General features: G+C 39.0%; 1 protein-coding gene across 2 annotated transcripts in view; it reads right to left on the reverse strand.

The window, feature by feature from the left end:
- Positions 1-24,151, reverse strand: part of HS3ST5 (heparan sulfate-glucosamine 3-sulfotransferase 5) — a 195,642-nt gene that overhangs the window by 81,132 nt on the left and 90,359 nt on the right. For both annotated transcript variants that reach the window (XM_037393157.1, XM_037393158.1), the window contains one exon: positions 13,193-13,399. The gene's annotated coding sequence lies outside the window, so the exon portion shown is untranslated. The remainder of the gene's footprint in view (positions 1-13,192; positions 13,400-24,151) is intronic.

A 24,151-nucleotide genomic window follows, 5' to 3' on the forward strand; every position in this document is an offset into this window, starting at 1 on the left:
CCTTGTAGTCTAGAGGAACCTAACAAGCTCTCAACAGATTCCCTTTGGTCTAAGACAAGTTACTGCTGAGTTTCTGGATGCTAGTTAAGTCTTAGTGGCAAATTGTGTTTTGCTGGTTTGGAAACAAATGCAATTTTATTGACATCTTTTTACTCTAAAAGAAAAAAATTGAACAAATATATAAAGGGTTTGATGTAACAGCTTCTTATATTTCTACTTTCTTATTAGTGGAAGTTTCTGACCGTACACAAACAGCAGTGTAAAACTAGCAAACAGTGGCCATTAAACCAACAATACCTGCAACGTGCCTGCCTGCAGTGAGACCACGTTGCCTTACAACTCTCAGGAAGCCACATTACCCATTTTCTTTGCCCTTGTACAGTCCAAGGCTTATTGAGCTGGATCCAGAGCAGGCAGTTGGGCACAGAACTGCAATGCCACACTTCACATCCCTCCATCATCCACACTCTGTGTTCTGTGTATAAGCAATGCATGAGGAAGGTTGGGAAGAGGAAAATCTGTAATAATTGTGGTAGCTGAATAACACGGGAGAAAAATCCCTAAAAACCCTGTAGGAGAAACTCTCTGCAGTTAACTGAGTTAAACAATAGGAAGCGCCAATGGATGTGGCTTAAATTTTGATCCTGCCTCTGTGTCATTCCTGGCTTTTTCCTGGGCTAGCAGAGGATGCTTCCTTCCCATTGGGATTTGCAGACTAATTTCTGTAGCAAGATCAATTACTTATCACAAAAGATAACAGAGAAGAAAAAGCAGAGCCCTCCTTTACCATCCTCACCTTACTTCACAGCTTGATAGCTACTGCCAGACAAAACACATGCACCAGACAAACAGGACTCTTTCCCTGATCATTAGGCACCCACTCAGAAAGAGGCAAACCCGGCTCCAGTGACTACTTGACAGAAAACAGGAGAAAGCACTCCAGCAGGGTGGCCTGTGACTCTTTGGTTTACAGTACCAAAATCTCTGTGCCAAGAGGTCTCAGTGTGACAGCCTGTAACTGGCCCGCTTCTACTGAAACCAGGGGAGCCCCACTCACAGGCACCAGCTGAGGATCTGTCCCCTCAATTACTTATGTTCGCTGTGATATGGTAACAATACAGTACATTCCCTTACCATCCCATTGCATTACATTGATCTCTCAGATGTGAAAGATGATGAAAGTATGAAGATGAAAGAAAAAGAAAAAGCTCAAAACAAGCTTACATTAAATATTCATAACTGGTAGTAATTACAAACAGAAAATAGGAGAGAAAGCAGTAGTGATTATGCCATGTCCAAATCATCTATCTGCAGCTCCCTCCAGGACTTTTTCTCCACAGATCTGTTGTTGGAGTTGGAAAGTGAGGCAGCCTTTTTAGCCTGTATCTTCAGTCAAATTTTGCTACTTTTTTTTATCTAATACATAAACGCATGGTACTGCGCTGAGTTGTGAGTAAAAGTAAGGCTTCACACCGTATTTCTACTCTCCACTAAAACCTCTAATGAAACTCTGTCTTCAGTAAAAACAAGATGGCATCTCAACTGTGCAAAACTTTTGGCTTTCAACAGCTAAACTGTTGTGCCTGTCACTTCAGATGCTAAATGTCTTCTTTTGTGTTCATAAAAGGAACTGACTTCTAATTGTTTTCATTCTTATTGATTAGGGCTTTTTAATATTATTTCTGCTTATTGTGACAAGTCAGGTGATTCTGATTGGCTGTTGTTAAGTCTGCTAACCAAAATCTTTTTAGAATGCACATGTTTAAAAGGTTGCTTTTCAAATGTAAGATGACAGCAAACCAAGAACTTTATCTGAAAGCTTCTTACACTTATATCTATTTCATGTTAAAAGTGATGAATGTGTTAACTTTCTGGAAATTATCATTTTTTCAACTACATGAAATCATGTTTATTCCATTATGTCTGTGTTTCTGTGGTGTAAAAGCTGCTATATTAAATACCAACGCATGTAGAAGAATCATGAAGTATGTCCCAGAATGTTCTTACAGGCTAAGATATGCAGCACTGCTGGATTTGAATCTCATGTCAGTGCTAGAAAAAACGTGTTCAGTCAGATAAGGGGTGAAAAAGTTTGTTGAACTCCACTATTAGTTTTCTGAGTCATAACAGTCCTCTCAAATTACAGAAAATCACAGATAATTCACCATGTTACTACTTTGAAACATTTTAATGTTCTCATAAAGAAGCCTCCTCCTCTGATACCAAACATCAGTTCATAGAAAAAAGCATGAATCCTACTTCCATGGTGAACTTGTCAGTTTTTGCCATCTGAGCACTCCACTCAGCTTTGGAGACCACAGTAGCCTTGTTAGGTTTCTAAGGAGCCCTAATTACATACATTTGAGATTGCAGAATGCTTTAATTTAAGCCAGCACACAATCAGATGCTGTGCTTTCACAAATATTCAGAAACATCATCTGCCAGGATCAAGAGTAATTGAACTGATATCTACTGGGTTTTATCTGCAGCTTGCTGCATAATTTTTCATTTTCTTTAGAAGGCTTTAACACAAAGAGAGAACATGCCTAGAGTCCCACAGAGGTGTTTTGACATTAGGCTTAATAAAGCATGAAGAACTCATTAATAAATAATGCTCTGCTAGGTTAACAAGTAAAGCTGAATGCATTCACGAGACCCAGAAGTAAATCACATCATGCATGCAGCCAAATAACTTGTTAAAATGATTGCAATGGTCCCATGTCTTCAGTGAGCTTGGCACAGCTCAACACAGCATTGCACAAATAAAAACCACTGCAGTGTATATGCATGCACCTTCAATTATAATGTTACCTGTCAATTTTTATTTGCACTCTGTGGGCTTGAGGGATTTGTAAACAAGCATTCATGACAGTGACAAAGAGATATTTATATATTGTTAAGCTTTGCTGAGAGAGCACTGCTGTCTGGAGTTTCAAAGGAAAGGACCTCTTATATTCATTGAGTTATGCATCATCCCATTCCTGTGTCAAAGGTACAAGCTTGATACGTTTTACTGCAGGCACGTTTGAGTTACAGCTTTTAAGGCTCTGACAATATTTCCATATGTCCTTATCTCCCAAGGTTAAACATTCTGGCAAGTTTTGAATTAAGGTCTGAGAAGAGCTTCTAGGTGCCTGGGGTCAACGACACAAGTCCTATCAGCTTCAGCTACACCTGGATTTCATGTAGAATCTGGAGTAGGATTGTGGCAACATTAGGGTCTGGATGCACCATCCATTGTGATGACTTTTTCAGTTAAGCGCCTAAATTGGGAGCTGAAGTCACCTTAAACTCTCCCTCTAATCAATGCCAAGAGATGAACGCTTCCAGAATGTGATTCAGATCTGGGCTGCTGATTACAGAATCATCTTAAAATGAGCAAGTTCTCAATGTAGAGACTTCTGCTACATGCTTATGCTTCTAGGCAGGAAAACTCCTTAGTCCCTCCAATAAGGCCAAGGAACAGATTGTACAATTCAAGTTTGGGCCTGTGAGATCTAAGCAGTTTGTCGGGGGGGGGGGGGGGGGGGGGGGGGGGGGGGTGTGGGAAGGAAAAAAAAGAAAAATGTTTCCTTGTTTTATTTTAGTTTATATTTGAGATTCTACGTAAAGAAGTCATGATATTCAGAAACAGGGACAAAGAATCCAAATGCATGTCAAGTCTCCATAGGCACAGCAATTCTGCATTCCTCTGTGTTAGTTCACTGTCATTGTTAAGTAATGCAACTATCTTGGAATGAATATTGATAAAAAAAAGTATTTCATGTCATCTATTTACTGAAGAACCAAATTCCAGCATATCTGGAGTGCTTATAAAAATGAGATTATTTTTCACACCTGACTGAGCTGCCAGGTTCCAAGAGTTACTGTGGATAAGAGGATCGGATGAAGCCATAATATCTTCTGAAGCTGACTTAAAATCTTGGATATATTTGATGAAAGAAATAGCTATTTAGGTGCAGCAAACCCATCTTTCCAGTTCGGTTTTTCTTTTTTAAGGGACGATATTGAAAAAAATAAACTTCAGACCCATGTCATTTTTAGAACATGAAATTGAAAAGAACCAAACATTTTCATGTGAGCCACAAATAGGGTGATTTTCATGTGACATTTTGAATTTTGCAAAACAGAACAAAAGTAGAAAAACTTTTTTTTCTTTTTTTTTTTAAACATCCACAGATTTAAGCTGTTCAGGGATCTGAATTGTTAAATAAGCATCTCTGATATGGGACAGTAAGGAGAAGTGGATAAAGTGCACAGCCCATTTATTTTCCATCTTTTTCTTCCATTTACAATTGAACATAATTTCTATATATGATAGCATAAGAATACCAATGCATGAGCACAAGCCAGTGAAAATCAGAACAGTATTTTAGTGAATACACTTTCCATATGTTATCCTACGGCTTCACAATCTCTGCTGACTTGGTGTTGGGAAGCAGACTTGGTGTCAGTTACCTCTGAAAATGAGAGACCAAATTTTAGAGTTCAGTCTCTGTTCCCTTTTTGCTTTTTCTAAGTAAAGCCTAAGTATTCAAATCAGGGAAAAAATGCCCATGTTCTCAGGTGAGAAGCATGAGATTACTGAGAAACTTTCAGTGTCTGGTCAATGCAGAAGACAAATTTTTGGAGGCACCTGGCTTATGAGATCTGATCTGCCTGCAGAATATGAGTGTTAGTTGAATACACAGCACAGCCAATACAGCAATGCTGTATCTGTGTGATTGCACTATTTGAAGTGACAATCTTTCTTGCAAGCTAAGATACTTGTGAATCCTCAAATACTAAGTGGACATTAAAGTTTTTTGGGCTTTTTTTGTTTGTTTGTTTCCTGTTGTTTTTTTGTGGGTTTTTTTGGCAATTATACTGGTACATTTCTGTATCCAAATCCTGCTTGCATTATACTTCAGCTATTTATATTCTTCTAGGACCACGCCAATAATCCAGAAACATATATAAAGAGATAGATTTTTGTTCTTAAGGACATGGCTTAGGAATAACTTAGTGTTACATGACATTAGACCGCAAAATTACATCAGAAAGTTCTATCCATTGTATGCATTTACATATTTTAGAACACTACATCTACAAGATGTTAAAAACTCAAATATCCAAGATTTGTCTATGCTGTTTTATGACTATATAAAGGCACAGCTGACACTTTCAAACAAACTGCTACAGATATACATGTAGCAATATGTGCATTTTACCATGTGATGGAGTCATACAATACATACAGCTGTAAAAGGAAGTGGTTTATGGAAAGAAAATACTATTGCTACCTCATTTCTATGCACATTAATCTGCAAGGAGAAAAAATTCAGAGAATGGTATTTGTGCCACACAATATAAAAGTCAGCTAGAACAATCAATCAAAAACAATAAGGAAAAGAAAGCTATTTGATATTTTTTCCTTTTACATTACTAATATAAAAAGCAACTTGCAATTATATATTTGTAAACTATGTGTTCAATTTTAGTATATTTGAAATATTAAAAGATATTTGAAGCACTATGCAATAGCTGTTAAAGCACACTTTGTCAGGCCCATTACGACAGCAGCTTTCTTGATCTTAATCAAGATACCAGCATATTAATAAAGGAGAGAAAATACCACTGTCTATGAGAACAAAAGGAAGGACACAGAAAACTTTTGGCATCCTTTAGTATACGCATTTTGCAGCTGAGTTTGTAATTCTATTTTAGAGAAGGAAGGAGCATTTAAGATTTAAAGTAACAGTTACAAATCCAGAAAAACACACCAACCAAACTGACAAGCATAAATTCCCCAAGGAACCCAGTATTTTATGTGAGTCTCCTAGCTGAACAAAGCACACCGGCTCTCATTATACCCCGTCAAGAGCAAAATGTTCACACCCTAGTCTTCTGGCTTCCAAAGACTTCAGGAGGCAAAAGCTGGCCAGGATAATGTTTTGGAGTGTTCATTGCTCCCAGCTCCACTGGGACTGCCCAGAGAGACAGGGAGTTTTTTTGGGGGAAGACAAAAGCAGACCCCAAAGTGGATCGGTTGGCCGTTCATTCCTCAGAGGATCTGGGTTACACAAATGGTCAAGAAAAAGAAATTCCCAGAATTCTGGAGGAGTCCTCCATGCCCTTTTAGCTGGTCGGACTGCAGTAAGAATTTATGATTATGCCTTATTATTTGAGTACTGAAACAGGAGAAATTCTGCATTGTTTCCATGCCTTCTCTAACAAGCTCTGTTTTTTAAGTACCCCTCTAGGAATATACACACAATTTAGAAAAACAAATGCTTTATTCATGATAGCAATAAGTACAGCTTGGCTGCACAGATACCAATTGAATAGTAGTTTTGCATTTTTTATTTTATTCCTCCCAATAACTACATGTTCCTACAAGAGCTTCACAAACATGCACTGAGTTTTCTACACAGTTTTTAATGGAGAATGTTTTAAATAGTTTTCATAAAGTGAATGAAGCTGTGATAAGCAGCACAGCTGGTGAGCCAGTGAAGAGACTAAAAGGAAGGAATTACCAGGAGGAAAATGTTCTAGGAATGTATTTTCCTCATGAGGCCCAAAGATTAACCAATTAAATTTAGTACTTCAGTTCATATAATGGAAAATATATATGGAAAACAAACAGGGTGACTTGAGTGCTTTCTGAAAGCATCTTTGCTTTTGAGACAGAAATTTCTCTGAGAAGTATCTACCAAAAATCAAAACCATGCAAACACCAGTAAGAAAAGCAAAAAGCTAAAGACCTATATTACCATTTTACTCTTGCTTATTCCTGAATGTGAAGTGGAGGAAACACAAGAGAAATATTTAGATGACCATGTCTTACTTGGGTCATGTTGTGACCTCAGAAAATCCAGGGAAATAAAACTGCAGGTGACTGCTTACACCAACAAAATCCTCACAAATGAGATCCAGGATGCCTTCTCTCTGCTCCCTGTTGAGGGAACCAAGTAAAGCAAAGATAATGCTGTCAGGGAGAAGGTTTAAGATTTTGACAGTGAATACTAACAGTTTTACAGTTATTTCTCCTCCATAAAGACACTCGTAACTTTTCATTAATGTTTGGGACCAGGCTCCAATACCTGTTCCATCCTGAAACTGGACTCCAGCTTCCCCAAGGGTATTGTGTGCAGCTGCTCCAGTTGTGTGTTTTCATGGGGCATTATTTGCTTGCAGCTTTCACATATACTTTCATCTCTACCCACCAGTTATCCATTCCTATAAGCTAACACTGTTGTGTCCTGGCACTTCACAGATGAGGGATGTTTGATGACATCCCAGAGTTTAAATCACTCATCTTTCACCTTTCTCCTACCAAGAGCAGAAGGCTTAATTTCAGTAGATGTACAGAACTTCTGAAAGTCAACTTATTTGTTGAAAGGACTCTGTGGTGTGTACAGTTCCTAAAAGCTCGCTGCATAACAAGAAAAGATGCATTATGTCTCTCTCGGGAGCCCTCTTTGCTCAGAAGTTTTAAAATCGTTTCTTGTAGAAGCAGTTCATTTGTGGAAAAGGAAAAAATGCTCATGGATATCAAGAGATCCAAAATGGCTGTACCTTTGAGAACAAGAACAGTGCCTTCCACCAAAATGCAAATAGGAGCCTCAGAGACACTGCGGTCCAGGAGCAATGCTCTCTTACTGTGAAGAGTGAAACAGCCTTGGATACTATGAGTTATATCAACCTCTCAGAAAGTTTGCAGAGATGTCTGTGTCTAGGCCTTTGCCTGGTAGGTATGGAATAGTTTTCTAGACTTTGTTGGTTTTGCGGCCTTGTTTTCTAAACCCAGTGAAAAATTAAGAAAGACTGAAAAAAAACTGTGTCGCAAATGCTTTTAGTAGGAAGAGTTCTTGGTTCATTCTCTGGGGCCACAGCTAAGCAACAGGGACAATGCTTATCCCTGCCTTTTTCCAAGGATGTGAGCAGCCTCATTGCAAACTAATGCTTAATGGCACATGCCTAGGAATCTTGCTCAACTGGCTGCCTGGATCATTTCTGCCTTTCAACCAGTACTGTCTGGATCTCACCCAATTTCAGTCTCAGCCAGATGCTCTTCTCTAGGAGCCACTTTCCTCTAGGCAGTGCAACATCTTTGTGACGGCTCTGGTTACATCTGTGGAAAATGAGATATGCGCTTGGGTGTCATCTGCAAAGCCTGCAGCAGCTTAGCCCCTCTCTGAACAGTTTTCTGGAAGTATTGGAAAGGAATATAGGGAGAGGAGTTATAGCCCTATGGTCAGACTGCAGGTGCAGGATACTGGAAAAAACCCACAATTTTACCAGTGGTGTTTTGGGGTCTTATTGAAACCAGCTTCTGTGTCTGCAAGGTATATGAGATTGGGATACAGTCACTTTATTTAAAGCGCATTAAAAAGAAGAAGAAAGATAAATAATTGCTTATCCACATCTGAAATTAAAAAGTCCCTGCAAATTAATACAGCCACAGGAAGCTGGATTAATAATTACAAGAAATGGAAACATGGTGTACTATTTAAAATTCTCTGGATAAAACAGAATAAAGCCTGTTTTTCCTTACTGCAATATATTTTGACCAGTGTGTATTTTACATGTAATTTTATGGTGCAGAAGACATTACTGAAAGAACGGCTTTACTTGATAATTTTCTTGGTTGGTAGAGCTGATGTATTAAAAATGTTAATGCACTAAATTTACGTTTTTCTAGCCTGACTATTTCTTACTCCAATCTCTCCTTCCTCATTCTTAACCTCTTTAAAAAGTAATGATACAAAATAGGACTTCTTTTTGACAGTTTTAGTCAGAAAACCTTACTTTCCCTGCCGATTTTCATGCTCTACAAGCTTTGCCATCATAAACCACTTTGCATGTATTAAGAACAAGCATTATATTAGATGAGGCAATTTAAGTGTATCCCATTTCACTTGGTGAAACTAAGCAGCTTTGCATTATAACTAAGTTGAGCTAATGAGAATATGCTTGGAGCATGTGTTACCTGGAACTGAAGTTAGCTAGTCATTCAATACTGCAACCTGTGAGTTTGCAAAACGATGACAGGAATCCTGCTGTGAGGGAGATAGGAAAATTATTATAATCTGCATTCCTAAATTGAATGAGTATTTTGCTCAGCAGAGGCCTCTTGACTGCAAATAGTCTGAAATTACATCCTGCTGTTTGAAATGTGTTTTTTTTTCAAAGTGAGTAAAAATACCCACATTTTCTTAAATCAAATATTTTTAAATCTTATGTGAATAAAATTATTGAGAAAGGGAAAGTCATATATTCTTCACTTCCTTTTGTAAAAGCTGTTTGATATTAAAATTTTTGATAGTAGTGTTATGGTTTTATACTTTTATCTTAATTATTTAATTATTAGATTAATAAAGCTGAACATCGTATCTCCCTCATCACTTTATTACTGAAAAAATTCCATGTTTACAAGCTTCTTTTTTTTGTACAGAAGAAAATTGTAAAATAGATATTTCATCAGAATCTACTAATAGATATGATGCCCAACACAGCAGTAAGCTAAAACTCATATGTAAAGTATTCAATAAAGACTATACAAAAATGAAAAGACCACAAAGTAGCAAGCAACTACAGGGAGTAAATGTCCCCCACAAGAGCAGCATGGAAAACATAACTTCATTCATGCAAGTTCTTTATCTCATTCAAGCTAGAAATGGCACCAAAAAAAAAGAGAAAGAAAACAGTCCCAGGGATAAGTATGAGAGGCCACTGTAGTTTGAACAATCGTTATCTACTGTGTAAAAGCCACAAATACTGCAAATGCTTTGCATTACATACTGTCTGAGAGTCTAAAATGGAAGAGGGGGTGGTTCAGCTAAACCTCCCCAAATTCTCTGTTCTTTAAGTAGTGACCAGTGAAAAGGTTAAAGGTAAAGAAACATGACAGAACAACTTGCATGGACATCAGTGCTCCACAGCTGAAGTTAGAGGAGGCTTCAGCTTTGCAACACTGGTTGTGTGCATGTTTGTAATTTAAACAGACCAGCGCTAATTCTCTTGCCCAGAGTGTGGGTGACCCAGTATCTCCACCCCAAGTCAAGGTGGCTGTATTCTTAGCTGCCTCCTGGAAACCGTCCTTACCCTATGCTGCTCCCTGAACTCCACCCTGGCACTGTCTGGGGCTATGGGGCAAAACCATGCTAGGGAACATGTGAACAGATGGGATGGCTGAGCAGAAGCCAGGTATCACTCATGCCCAAGCCCTGATTTGCTGCTATAGACAGAAGTATGTAACTTTAGGTTTGCTGAAGAGGCAAAATAGCTGAGAGGAAGGTGTGGTTACTCTTGTGTGAAAGATGGTTCTCAGGAAAGCCAGCATATCAGGCAAAGGTGATGACAAGGGCAGAGACATGTCTTAAACACAACCCATTTTTCTGGAACTTAAGAGACCTTATGCTGAGTTGCAGTCATGTTGCTTTGGATTAGGATTCACAGCTCTGACCTACTTCTGAAGTGGTGGCTAGATCACTTCTGGTTTTCCTCCTCACAAAATATACTGACAGAAGACATCTTTTTTCCTGCATATTAAGTCAACCTCCCAAGACATAATTCAGTCTTCCCCTTGTCAGGGGACTCTCCTTTCAACCTCTAGGATGAAGCTGTAACCTCCAGAGCTTGGTCTGTATGCTGTATAGGCTTCACACAAAATCTCCAGGATCAATTTCAAATCTAGGTTTATGGTAAACATTCCCACTTCATAAGCCATCATATATTTTCTTTTGTGTGTGTGCTTCTTCATTAAATGCACAACACTTCTTTTGACTTAATAAGCTAGGTACTTAATCTAGTATAACATTTATTCATTTACATCAGGGTAATTTCTTACTTTTACTACTTAAGCTTCCACAGGCCTAGTGGTTAAACCTAGCTGCACTTCTGTTCTTGCAGTGTTTTCTTCTGCCAATAACAAAAGTCATTGTGGAAAATTTGGACAGGTGAAACTCCACCAGGTTTGCAGCCAGTCAGATATTTAGCTCATTTTTTCATTTCCGCTGTTTAAATGAACATATCCATTACCTATCAATGAAAATTTGATCTCCAATCTATCAAATGTCTGTAACATTTGTCATAGCATAAACTACAAAGTCCACAAAACTGAAAAATAAAGCATTTGTTTGCATAATTTTTCATCCAAATTTATATACTGGTATTAATGAATGTGTGCTTTAGTAGCAATACCATAAGCACATTGAAAGATACATAGGATCTTCTAGCTTTACCTACCCTAACATAGCAAGGCTGTGTCAACAATTGTACTGAATTTGCAGAACCTGTAATCATATACATTATATATATTTAACGGTCCACACAAATACGTATTACACAAATACCCCAAGAAGTAAAAACATGAATGCAGTGCAGGGAGGTGGAGTTCACAACACTTGAAATTTGAGCTCTGCAACTGTGTGAGGTATTCACCCCTTAGTACACACACGTATAGAAGATGTAATATTATAAAAAAATGATTACACGTTAAAGCTACAATATATCTCCTATATGAATCTTATTTTCTTGTAAAATATTTAGCTACACAGCGAGTGCACTCCACAGAACTAACATAGCTCTTGCCCACATGGAAATCTTTGCAAAATCTTACAACTTGTCTGACCTTCTGCCTTTAAATGGAGTCTGTATTTTTATATGCAGGTTATTGTTCCTACTGAACTGTATTAAAAAACTCTCAGTAACTTCAATAGAACTTAGATTAAACAAAACTGTATTGTTATTGTGGTTTTTTTCTCCTCTTCTCCTATCTGGAGTAGACATTTGGTGCCAATGGGGAAACAATTTCTTTTGATGAGGAATGATATTTTTGTCTTCTATTTACTTTATACAGGGACTAGGCATTTAGAATGCAAAAAGAAAAGCTAGCTAGAGCAGTAGACAAAAAAACATTGATTAAAAAGCGATTATTCAAATGATGTCACTAGAATCCCTCCACAAAAATGAGCAAGCAGAACTCAATTCATGTAGTTTTAATTGCATCAAGTTTGAACTCCATCTATTTTAGCCAATAGGTTTCCTGAAACTGTTTTAATAGGTTGTCGAAATGTTTAATAAGAACAAATAGTCTTTGTAAAACTAATTCTTTTTTTTTAATGGCCAAATCAAATAGGATGAGGTTGACAGTGTAAAATGGAAAATAACTTTGCCCCTTCCTCCCCCAAACCCAGACGGAGCAATAATCCTGAAGAATATTCTGCAAAGGATGGAAAACAGATGGCAATCATAGAATAAAATCAAGGTTACATGACTGTTCACTTTCCTTCTCTACTGCACGTAGCATTATCCACATCATTATAAACATTTTTTTTATAATGTTATGATTGGTGCTGAAAATCATGATGTATCTTTATGATCTTGTTACTTTCCTTGTCTGTTATGTGTTTGGGACATGACTTGATGCGCACATATGCCCACACACATTCCACCACCTTTCTGAGCATGTATCTGTTTGCAGAATGGTTTCTTCTACATTTTCAATTGTACCACGGAAAAATTACATCAGTGAATTGTCCTGACTGAGGGTGATTTCTGGAGATGGCAGAGTGGAGACAGACCAATATCCATAGATGATATAATATTTTAACAGATATCAAGGGATAATAAAAGCATTTTATTAAAATCTCACAGCTTCCAGGAAGTTAATAGTTGCCATTAGGAAGAAATTAGGTTTTTTTCAAAGTTATATATGTCTTCAGCATTACCCTGAAGCCCACATGCCACCTTGAACAAATAAGCACACAGGTGGACAAACATCAACCCCCTTATCCCCACTGGCTGTAACCAAGGACCATCTTGTGAACAGAGGTAACTAGAATACTCTTTTCATCCCCTTTTGACCAGTTGTAAATCAGATGAGTATGATTACAATGCACTAAACTGAAGCTCAGAAGAAATACCACAAAAATGGCTAATGGCAACCAAGCTCAGAGCATGGGTAGGTCTTGCTCTTGGCGGCAGCTAGCAAGTCATTCAGAGGGCTTTAAGTTGCACCAGCTCACTAAGTACATTTTTTCCACAGCAGTCAAAAGCATGACCTCAACTATATATTAGATGTCTGTCATCCATCCACCATTTAATCCACCTGGGGCTATGTTTAAGCAACAAACTGAAACATAGTCTGCACTGCTAATGGTTAAATGAAACCATCTTGAAACTTCAGGCTTTTAAGGAATACACTAACCTTTGTGTCCTTATGCACATCCAGGAAGTCCAGGACATCTAATTTTGATGAAGAACATTCAGGATGCATTTAACTCATCTGTTCCAGTGTTCATTCTCAAGAATCTTTAGTGATTACTGAAAAGACCAGTCAAGGAATAAAGCAACTCCAGGTACGCAGATGGAAAGATCAGACATCTCTGCTGAAATAGTGTACAACTCGCTGAGCCTGTATGAAAAGAGAAGATGCTTGCTGCATAGTTGGAAAAAAAACCCCCAAAACACAACCAAAACCCAAACAATACAACAAACACTCAGTTCCCTTCTTCAAGACCAAACAGAAATTTTGTGCAGTAGGGCCCCAGAAGTAGTACTTGCCAGCTCAAGTTTTTGGAAGTACTGTCTCAGTATCTTGTAAACATTAGCAGCCTGGAATCTGAAGTTCAGGGTAGGGAGGAAGGGGAAGGAAATTTACATCAAATGTGTTTCTCAATAGTAAGCTCCAAATGAAAATATTCCCAATAACAGAAAATTGCTAATTACATTTATTTTAAGTGGGCTACATGAAAAATAATGTTAGAACTTCACTAGCAAGAGATGATATACTGCATGTGCTGTTGCTACTCTGCTGCCTTTTACCCTTGACATTGACCTGAAATGTGATTTACAGGCTTTTTGTAAATCAGTGAAAACCCCACTTTTATACTGAGAACAATGCCAGACCCATCTGGAGAAAATATTAATAGTATTTAGTGAGAATTGTTTGACCGTTCTTGTTTTTTTCTGGTTTGGGGTTGTTTTTTTTCCCCTGTGTTTGGTTTTGGTTTTTGTTGTTTTTTTTTTCTTTTCTTATTTTAAATTATCTATCTGTGCCTCCATATTGAAGAAATGGAACACAGACAGAAACAGGAATATGGTATTTAATTGCCAACCCTGTACTACAATTTCTAGCTTTAGGCATGAACACATCTACTTTCTTTCAAAGTATATCAGACCTCAAGGAATTTGGAATACAGTTAAGCCTGCAAAATCATCAATGCCAACATGACCTGCCAAACACATTAACCCTGTAAATATTCCATTAATCAAGAAAAAGTACTTCTGAGTGGAGAAGCAGAATTACATCAAAAGGTTTCTACAGAAATATTACAAAGGACCAGTTTGAGCACCTTCCAGTAGGGTCAGAGTCTAACAAACGCAGATGCCTATGTATACCTGAAACTAAATTTTGTTTTATGTTTGGTGTACTAATAAAAGAAAATAGAAATGTACAATGCAGACACTGCAGAATCTGGTATAAGTCTAGGAAAATAACAGCCATCCTTTCTTTGCAATGAAATGTTTATTTCACTACATAATTTCCATGTACATTACATAAACTACTTACTTGGCTCAAAAGCAGTTAACTTCTGACTGCTGTTGCCTGTGTGAGACATGATTTACGACACTGAATTATTTGTTTTTCCATCAGGAACATTTATTTGTTAATAATTTATCAGATAAATGGCTTCTGATTGAGCAATTTAAAAAATGTAGGTAAATCAATGGCAAAAGACACCGAGCAGCATATTATAATGATACAATAATCGGAGCTCATACATTAGACTGAACTGATAATGTCCCAAAAGCCCTCTTTTGATTGCTCAGTTTCATAGAGTAAATGTTCAGCTGAAATAAATAATAAAACATCTCAACTACAGCTCTGTGAAATCATGCCATATTATGCACAGTATCTTTGAAACCAACAGTTTGTCTCCAGAAAACAAACATGGAAACCAGCCCCACAAAACTTCTCTGCAAGTACACAAGCTCTCCCTGGAGATGAGATTAATAGTCATGTGAAGGAGACAAAAGAACTCTCTCAGATGTGTGATTGGGACCTTGGAAATCAGAGGGGTCTGATTCCTTTGATGTCAGTGACACTTAGAGATATAGATTTTAGCATTAGATCCAAACAGTGTTTGCCATCACTCCTGTGTGCGACATAGACAGCACGAGAAGCAAAAGCAATAAACCCCTTAAGAGAGAGCTCTCAAGGGCTCTTGACAGATCACAAATAAGCCGTGCTCTGAGTTACAGGATTTTCAGCTAAGTTGATCACAAGATAAACAGAATGTATTCTAAGGGCTCTGCTTTGACAACCTCAACTACCTTCGAGGTTTTAGAGAAAAGGAGGGAGATTTGAAAAAACTTCTGGAGGAAAGCTGCATATATGCATTTCCCTTCTTTCCTATAAGTGTATTACATGAATTAAATAACTTGACATTTTCGAGGGCAGTACTCAAGCTCCCTAATACTACTGTTGCTGAAAGTCCTATTATTTTATAGGCATTCTCTAATTGCCGAATGGACTTGTTTCCCATCAGACTTCAGGAGACTAGTCAGAAATGTGTTGACAGTATGTAGACTTATTTATAAAATGGATACTGTTCAGTTCAAATGAACACACATATTCTGCCAAGAAAAGATTGCTTTCAAACTTAGTAATAGATAGGATTTCTCATCTGTTATTTGATGAAATGTCATATTGATTATAAACAGTAAGTTTCAGGAATGACAGATCTACCAATAAAAGCCACAATTCAACATGGAATATAAGCAAATATCAATATATGTAATTATATATAATGAACACAAATGTCATAAATTTCTTTATTGTAAATAGATTAAATGAATACATATGAAGTGAAAAATCAAATTAAATGAGGTAACATCATTACTATTTTTCTCTTATTTGATTTCTAATTGAACTCTTTCTTGCTGTGATAATGAGAACACTACAGATTTTTGATTAACAACTGTCCATTCTCACCGTGCATTTATCCACTTTACCTAAGACTAGATTATTTGGCCAATGTGTCCTTTCAGACTTCATGACTAGGATCTACAGGCATCTCCATGCCCCACAAAAGGGCAAAAGAACATGGTAGATCCAACCCCTTTTAGCTCTTTCCCAGAGTAGGATTCCTTTCAGCGGACTGATTGTTTTTCTTGTAAAGGTGCTAGCGTTAGTGTCAACATTATTAACCAGTAAGTTGTATTTCTTTTTGCCCACAAAATCTTCTAGCTGTTTTCTTTATAAGCTAGATACACTTAGGCATATCCAGGGGCTTTATCAATAAGGAAGCAGCAACATTTTCAGGGATCCAAGCAGTGCCTTCATGCAGTCTTAGCTACTGTTTTGGTCCATGAATTGCTGCTGGGTCCTGGTCCTCTGACTGTTCCCCCTTGCCACACGTTACTTTGCTCCTGGGCTCCCTTTTGAAATGAACTGGTCGGTTCTCCACATGTCCTAGGCATCACCCTGGCCAGAGTTCACATGGACATCACCCCCCATAGGTGGTAGGGCCTAAACCTTGCCAGGCTTGACACCTCCTGTCCTACACAGTTGTTTGAGCATAATCCAGCCAGCTGTGGTCCTCACATACTCCCACACACCCTTACGACACACCTCCTGCCTTTCCTCCATTCACTTAGTAGAGAGACAGGAGGAGAGAAGGACGAAACAATAAGAGAATAACCAATAGATGCAGATGTATCGTTCCTCTCCATTAAGAGAGCAAGCCCCTTACTCAGCCACTTGATGACTTAAAAGCATTTCAAAAGCTCATTGAATTCAAAGCAACGGATACTGTCTCTCATTAGAGACTATGCAAGAGGAGCCACCTGCACTGCATGAAGGTTTGCACTGTTCCAGGCTGAGCTGGTTCCCACACCTACCAAGGGCAGCTAGGCGCTGTGTAATTGTGTGGCTGCACCAGTGCCCAGTATCATGGACTCCAACCATTAAAAACCATGAGTCAAGGCACACCAAGAAGTAAGATCTGCTGAAGGTTGTTTGTTTAATAATGAACTTGAGTTAGTTTACGGGTTTCCTTCTCTGAATCTGCTAAATGCTTTTTTTTTTTCCCCCAAGTACGAGAAAGCACTCTGCAAGAAATCTTATGAAAACAGATGAAAACAGAAGAGTTTAAGAAGAAATATTAAAGAAACCTTTTTTTTTTATAGCAAGCAACTAAAAATTTGTACGTTTTGAGAAGTGACCTCCTCTTTCTTCACACATGAAAGTTACTCTTCCTCAAATAATAACACAAAACCCGGCCATGTGCATACACCTAGTCCCTTGCAATGTAAAATTAAATGAGTTAGATTAAGCCATGGCAGCTGTATCATACTTTCTGCTTCAACAGAGAGAGAAGGCATTAAATCTCAAAGGGTAGATCTTTTTTTCTCTTTTACTTCTTACTGTGATCTCTTGCAGTAGCAACTACCTGAAGTAACTAATGCCAAAGGTCATTCAGACTAAGACCTAATGAACTACTCCATTGTTTGCTTTCAGAGCTATTTTGAGCCCACATCCAGATACTATAATTTAATAACATAATAGTTAATGTGCATCCTTCCAAAGCATTTCACATGTCAGTATTTTAATAGAAATCTATGTAAAAGTTAAAACGAATAAGAAGCAGCCAACTGGCTACATTTCCTTCTAGACGCTGCTGAAAAACAGTGCAGAGAGCAGCTACAGCTACTTGGATGGCAGTGAAGAGGCTGTCGTGGTAGCAAGTATCAGGGCTGCTCTGGCAGGTTCAAGACACAGTCAGAGCTGGTTCCTACAAAAACAATGAATTTGCCATGAATGCTGTGAAAACACATACAGAGAGCCATAATTACGTGACTGGGGATGAAGAAGAAGGAAAAAAATAGGAATCTGGGGTTCTCATACAGATTTTCACCTCCTGGTTTCCCTCTGCTCCATGAAAATAATTTTTAGAATAACCCAAGATTTCTGAGCCTATGGCATCTGTCCAACCCTGACAATCAGATTGCCCCAACTTCTAAGAAGCTGGAGCTTCTAGTATTTGTACCTCTGGTGTAAATCCTTCTGACAGATTGCCTCAGGGCAGTAGCACTGGGAAGCCCTCCAGCACAGACCTGCAGAGCTGACCGCACTTAGTCGAGGAACTCTTGACGAAATCTGGGAGGAATTTCTACAGATTGCTTCTTCCACCTGCTGCATATGTATGAAGTGCAATTACCCTCAGGGAAACAACAGTCCATTCTCACAAATTTTGACATGCCACATATTACCTATTTAGCTGTTATTCAATATGTTTTAGAGACATGTGAAGCCATGGCATATCATCATGACCACCACACCACCATGCCCATCAACTTCTCAGTTCCAAGATAAATTTTGTCTGCATTATGGAATGAATTCCAAGCGGCTTAACAATTTGCCACCAAAAAGCTGAATACTAGCAACTTGTATTTTTAAAAATATATGGTTTTCTATTTGAACTCAAATTTGAGTGTGGTGAAACAGAACTTGGACTATTTGCATCAATGTCTAACAGAGGTTGGTAAACACACTGTGCTAGTGTGTCCACATTTCAAAATAAGCACAAACCTCCTGTTTCTTAACTGTCAGGCAAAAAGCAGCATTCACATTCCATGCTGAGTAACGTGTTACTATGGTGCAAACCTACTGCAGTGTGTCGACACTAAGAAAGTTACAAGTAAAAAAATCCTCAAACTAAAATTATGTTAAAAAAAGAGAGGTGTTAAATATGCTATAAATCTCTTGAGGCAGTAGTCTGAAATAACAAAGTTTATTGTAATAAATGTTTAATAAGAAAAAGAAGGATAAAATGATCATCAACACACTTCTTCTCAAAGTACCCTTTAACAACAGTATGTACAATAAATAAAACCTCATTTATACCTAAGTGTTATTCAAAGTACCACAAAAGAGCATGCATATACCTTTATTCCACCATATTCCATATATAGACTGTATATGCAATATGTACACATCACATACAATTTATGTAGGTTCAAGTGCACCAGCTCTGCAACAGTTATTCAATACAAACTGCTACCTGGGACAAGAGCAGCTGCTCTGCTAACCTAAATTCACCACATCAGCACAACTGTACAGCCAGCTACAGCAGCTGAAGCTCTGGCACATGATCTACAGAAAGGGGTCAGTTTTATGAGGAAATCTCTAGCTCTTGGAGGACATAAATAGTGAACTTCCCCTTGAGGGGACATCTCCCTGCAGACACAAGGCCAATGTGAATTTTCTTAGCAGGAAATCTGTTTTCTATGAGAGTCAGAAAAAGGAACAGCCAGCGGCCCAGCATCCACACCTCTGGGATGAGAGATGCCTTACTATGACACTGACATGAGAGACAGCGCAAAAGGAACCAAGGTGTGGATGGAACTATGACACTATCCATGTCACAGCCTTGGCTACAGCATGCTTGCTGTGAAAGGAGGGCTGCAACACATACTGACCCTTGGCAGCTTTGTGTGACAGTGAGAAGACAGGGAGGGCCAGTGGGACTCACACACACTCATCAGCGCACTACAAACTGACAACCCTGTCCAAAGATTTCATGAATGCAGTTAAGGAACCTGTATTTAAAAAAAGAGACATTTGGTATGAAGATATTTCTCATAATAGATGCATTTCTATGTTCACATGTATTTAAATACATGTATTCATAACACTAATTATTTTGTGGCAAAAGGAAGAGGGTAAAATAAGCATATATTATGATAAGTGCTACAGAAGTGTTTTCCTTCAAAACCTGGATCCATATGAGTATCAGCTGCTGCATCTACTGATGTAGTAAGTAAGAGCTACTTACTACATCTTACCATGTAGTACCTGATACAAAATGTAAGTGGGGGAGAACAGCTGGCAAGCCACCATAAGAAGGGATTCTTCATTCCTGTGTCACGGTACTCTGTCTTTCCTAGTCCGTGAGCTCAAGATCACATGTGAGCTCTTCTTTATTTTAATGTTAGGGAGTGTAAGGGTAGCTGTATACTTCGTCCTGTGCCATGTCCTCTTAACTGCAGCTTCCAAATATTCCAGTTATCTGGATTTTTTTAAAAAAAGGCAACAGAAACCACCAGAAGACCCATTACTGGAGCATATGACTTACAATGAGAGGATGAGAGAACTGTGTTCAGCCTTAAGGAGTGAAGGCTAATGAGAGACCTTGCTGCAGTCTGCAGGCACCTAAGAGGAGTGTGTGGAGAACATGGAACGAGACTGTCCTCAAAGGTGGACAGCAGGAGGGCTAGAAGCAGCACTCACAACACACAACACAGGAAATTCTGGCTGCGTAAAAAGAAAAAAAATAATTTCCGTGAAGGTGGCCAGCTGGAGCAGGTTGCCCAGAGAGGCTGTGGAATCTCTGTCCTTGGAGATACTCAACACTCAACAAGACGTGGCTGGGCTACCTGCTGCATGACCTGCCTGCTTTCAGCGGGAGGCTGGACACGAGGCGCCCCAAGGCCCCCTGCTCCCCGGGTCACTCTGCTGAGCAGAAGGCCCAGTTCCGCTGACAGATCAAACGCTACCGCCAGACCTGCTGCCCATAAAATGCTGGGTATTGCTAGGAGGAAAGAGTTGTCTTAACTTTCTGAGTGAAATCGACACAGCAGCACTCCAAATCCCAAACCAGATCGTATGTACGTGACCCGAAGAGCCTCAGCCCCACCAGCTTTCCGGAGGAAGCACAGCCTCACAGAAGCCTAACCTCACAGACTGAGCTGCCATACAAAGGTGCGCAGACTGGAGAGAGCCGTATGTACATTCTCAATGCAAGTATCATGATGGCTTATCTTTTCAGCACCTTTGCCCATTAAAGGAAGTTTTTTCTCATTTGGAAATGAAGTACAAGCCAATTATAAAATGAGTTGAATGTCTCTTCTTGACCACCTTCTCATCCTAAACTGATAAGCATGTAAATTAGAGGAATTATTATTTTCCTGTTCTAATTTCTCTGACTGGACAGTTTATGTGTTTATTCTGTGTTTTCAGCAGTTTCTCGTTTTCTCAATGTGAAGGCTTTTAGTATGTTTCCAGGCAGGTAGTGAAAAGAATGTAATCCTGCACTGAACCTCCTGGAATCTGATTTAACCTCCCTCCCTCAAAGGCAGCATCCTTCAACCTCCATACGTTGCCCACTGGTCCCTGCTCTCTCCTGGCTGTTGCAGCAGCCTTGTGCAACACCCGCAGCTATGGGGGAACTGGAGTTTTCCATGGGCACGCCAAGGGACAGCTGTGAGGTGTATGAGGCAGCGCTGTGGGTATGGATGCACCATGTATCTATCTGTGCAGCCCGTAAAAGCAGCCTGTCACTACCCAGTCAGTTGTTTAAACAGCCTAAATGGCCGCTTTTTCAGAAATTGGTTCTGCAGTTTGAGTGAAGACACTGTCAGCCATGAAGAATGCAAAGAAGTGGCCTGTGCTAACAAAATTATCTTACCGGTTCCTGCTTTCCTTCATAAATACACAGAGAAAGGACTGCTCTGCAACACTTAACAGGCAGGTTTGAAACAGAGCAGCAGCCTTTGTTTCCAATTTGTTTTTATGTCAGTTCCCACCCTGCCCAAATGCTGCCAACCATTATCATATTAACAGCAGATTTGAAAAGCATTTTTCGGTTCCAGAGCAGAGGTATTCAGTCCAGTCTCAGATGACATGGTTGAAGTTTCACAGTGTTCTCCTGTCACATGTCAGATTAATTAACTCAGCCTTGATTAACTAAAACTAGAAGTTTCTTTTATTCAACCATCTCAAATACCAAATTCCACTGATTTCCTGCAGAGATACACAGGAACAACAATTCCCACTGCAATCTTTCATTATACTTTACAGACATACTGTGCCATATTCCATATTCCCACTAGAATTTTACTGATGTGGCTGTACTGATGTTGGTAAGATTATTCTTGATTTACTTTGGCAAAAAAGAGATCAGCATCAGGACCACTGGGATAAAATTATTCCTCCCCATGGTCATATTTGCTTTACTTAAAACTAGAAAAAAAAACCCAACCCAAACCCCAACATTGCTCAGGCAGCTTCAATATACCATTCTTTCCCATGAAAATAAAAGAAAGAAAGAAAGAAAGAAAAATAAAGAATTACAATCTGCTCTGAGGTGATCTGATGCTCTTTTTGGTTACCTGGGAGAATAAGAACTGAATCAATCCAGCAAAATACAGAGTTAACTTTGATGTTCAGCTTTACATGTACATAATATCTTACATAATATCTTCTTTACCTAATGATGCTTAAGAACTAGACAGTTTGGGGGGTGTGTGTGGGGGTGTGTGTGTGTGTGTAGAATCTTTCAACAAAAGGAAGGCAGCTTTCATTAAAAATTGAGAAAGCAACTGAAATCAAAACAGGGTCAGTTGAAGTTGTTCCCACTTCACGTGTTATTTCTATGCACGTGTGTTTACCAGCTCTGGTGAAAACCACCACATCCTCTAGAACACAGCACCAAGAATTGCTGTCTTTGGCTGGTGGTGTTTCATCATCTGAAACTGATAGGAAGTCTGGGGAAAACAACGGAAAAAGAGGCATGTGATGAATGAAGATTGTCAAGGATTGGCAAGTGAGTGACAGAAGCTGCTTCACTGAAAAAGAAGGATGAATGCTTGAAAAGACTTTTCGCTTTGGTGGATAAGTTCCACCCTATTTCTGTTAAACATATCAAGATCAGTACTATCTGAAAAACTTTTTGGTTTTTTAGAAGTCAATTAACATTAGTGAGTAACCACATTACTTCTCATGCATGTCAGTTTTGGAAATTAAGTGTACATCTTTAGGGTACTCAGGCACCATGTTGGTAAGTACAACACAAGAACCTGCAATGAGCAGAAACTGTCAATATGTGGAAACAGTGCCACTTGTGATTATGTTCAGCAGACTGCGCGTAAGAGCAGTGGAGCTTCTGTGGATGCATAGAAAGCTTGTTTAGCCACATAACTAGGCCAATAGATCTTCTCTTTCAGCTGTGGTTTGCAGCCATAACATCTAATTAATCTACTATGATTTACAAGATGGAGCCAAGAAGCCTTAAAGGCAACCCTACAGGGCCTTTCCCAGTAAAAGTTTTCCACTTATGTTAATATGAATACTTTTCACAGAAAGCTTGCAAATAGGGTGCAAGAAGTTAAGCAGAGACTCTGCGAGCCTCTCATCCCAGTATGACAAGCTGGACATGAAGGGCATTGATTTAGCTCCAAATGTGTACTACTCCACCCATGAGCTTTAAAGACATGCAGAGTATAAATTTTCTTAGGAGTTCTCATGACTGCTGTAGCACAGAAAGAATCCGTAGCTGAAAAACCTCCTTTGAATTAAAATAAAAAAAGAGGATTTTTTTTCCCCTGTTGTGATAAAAGAGTTGTTATTTTCTATCCTCTTCTGGTTACCAAGCCTTTCCCATGCAATCGGGGCATGCCTTCAAGGTTTTATGTTTCCTACAACACGCGTCTCTTAATTCATTCTTCAATGAAAACTGGGGTTCTTATGTGCTCACTAGACTCTGGTCTTTTAAAATGACCACAAAATATCATTGTGCCTACAATCACATCAAGAACACTGGCAACACTGAAAAAACAAAAACCAAAACACCCATCAGCAAAACACAATCTTTTCAAAGCAGGTGCTTATGGAGGGAGACCTCTCTTCTTTTCTTACAATCCCCCCTTAAGTTAACTTTGCATTACACACCAGCTATGAATTACTGGAAGACTGGGTTGATCTGGCCCAACATGTGACCCAAAGAGATCGTCAATGGCCATTCCCCAGATCCTGAGGTCCACCCTGCATACAGCAGCAGAGACCAAACAGATGTCAGAGGCACCTGGATGCCAGAAAAAGGGAACAGCTGTGTGGGCCTAACGAAATGTTAGTTTCGGCTCCGATTCCTACACTCCCTTTCATTCAGGCTGAAGTGACACTACTGGTGTTCAGCAAATCTTCCACTTCTACCTTCAAGCATCAAGATAAAGGTGATGGGAAAGACAACAGGCAGAGTTGAACTAAACTGTGACTAGTCACACACATATTTGCAGCCCTGTTCTCTGACCCTGCTCTGAGCAGGTACAGTCTCAGTGCAGCTAGGGACTGATGGATGTCTCAGAAGGGGATTTAATCTACCAA

The sequence above is a fragment of the Falco rusticolus genome, chromosome 6 (assembly GCF_015220075.1).
Source record: "Falco rusticolus isolate bFalRus1 chromosome 6, bFalRus1.pri, whole genome shotgun sequence".
NCBI lineage: Eukaryota > Metazoa > Chordata > Aves > Falconiformes > Falconidae > Falco > Falco rusticolus.